We start from the raw sequence: 1,608 nt of genomic DNA, 5'->3' as shown, positions 1-1,608 counted from the left end.
TTTCTGGCTTTATTTTTATGCTAACAAATTTGTTCTTTGAAAAGTGTCCACAAAGCCAAGTCTCTGATTAACACCTTTGTAGGGATGGTTTTTCACCTATTACTAAATTAAACTTGCTTCATTGGAAAGGCAGCAAGATGCATCCTCATTTCAATGTCTACTGAAATAATACAGGTTGACACCAGGAAACATTAACGCCACTGCATCCTTGCTGCTTTCTCATGTAGAAGTCTGTTTAATGTGAAAACAAGGTGATATCTAATTAGCACACAGGTAAGGAATTAAGAAAATCTTTATTTAAGGGTGAAGATGTTTCTCACAAAATCGTTGCCCCAATGCATCATTGAAATTCAAGCTGGAAAGATGATTTTAATATATCACTTGAACATTTTGTATTGCTCTTCTGGTGACAATGTAGTTTGTTTTTGTCAATTACCCTTTTAATAATAGGGTAAAGAAAATTAAGTGGATTTTTTAAAGAAAACTATACTGTCAATATACTATTAAAACAAATTAAAATGGTAAAAGTTATTGTACTTTAAGTAAAAATAAAAGAGCAAAAATATCAATCCCAGTTTTGATTACTTAAATTAACAAAAAAAAATGCATATAGCAAAGGATAGTTTCAATCTGCCTACCTCTGGGTTATGGGCCCAGCATGCTTCCATTGCAGTACTCTGCTGCACATGTAAGTGCAAGAGATCCTGAAGCACTCAGTCATCATGGGAAAGTACCAATGTGTTTCTTCGTTGGTTGATGGAAGAAACATCTTACAAAAACTCTCCAGATTATTGACTTTTTAAAGTTTTTCTAGGAAACGTTCTAGATGTATGCTTATTAGCCTTTGTCAGTATGTACTTTTTACAAAGTGTCTCTGTGGCGCAATCGGTTAGTGTGTTTGGCTACTAACCAAAAAGTTGGTGGTTCAATCCCACCCAGGGACGTAATTGACCTTGTTATCAGATTTTAGTGATCTTTAAGTAGACAAGTCAAAATTTCAAACCCCCTGTTATGGTGTAGGGTACCTGGCCTTCTCTGATGTAATCAGAGTTAGATTTGATTCAGTGATTTTATAAAAACAGCTAGGAAGCACTATTTAGCAGTGGGTTGCAGAGAAAAAGAAATATGCTGGCAAAAAAAATCCAATTGAGTGATTAAACAGCTCTTCATTTTCTGGCTTTATTTTTATGCTAACAAATTTGTTCTCTGAAAAGTGTCCACAAAGCCAAGTCTCTGATTAACACCTTTGTAGGGATGGTTTTTCACCTATTACTAAATTAATCTTGCTTCATTGGAAAGGCAGCAAGATGCATCCTCATTTCAATTTCTACTGAAATAATACAGGTTGACACCAGGAAACATTAACGCCACTGCATCCTTGCTGCTTTCACATGTGGAAGTTTGTTTAATGTGAAAACAAGGTGATATCTAATTAGCACACAGGTAAGGAATTAAGAAAACCTTTATTTAAGGGTAAAGATGTTTCTCACAAAATCGTTGCCCCAATGCATCATTGAAATTCAAGCTGGAAAGATGATTTTAATATATCACTTGTACATTTTGTATTGCTCTTCTGGTGACAATGTAGTTTGTTTTTGTCAATTACCC

General features: G+C 34.6%; 1 non-coding gene across 1 annotated transcript; it reads left to right on the top strand.

Annotated features, from left to right (window-relative positions):
• Positions 1-870: 870 nt before the first annotated feature.
• TRNAS-ACU (transfer RNA serine (anticodon ACU)) lies at positions 871-944 on the top strand. The gene has a single exon. It is a non-coding gene; the product is annotated as a tRNA-Ser (tRNA).
• Positions 945-1,608: the final 664 nt, after the last annotated feature.

The sequence above is a fragment of the Pseudophryne corroboree genome, unplaced genomic scaffold (genome assembly GCF_028390025.1).
Source record: "Pseudophryne corroboree isolate aPseCor3 unplaced genomic scaffold, aPseCor3.hap2 scaffold_478, whole genome shotgun sequence".
Lineage (NCBI taxonomy): Eukaryota > Metazoa > Chordata > Amphibia > Anura > Myobatrachidae > Pseudophryne > Pseudophryne corroboree.
Note: the sequence above shows the minus strand (reverse complement) of the source record. Positions and strands in the feature narration are given on the sequence as shown.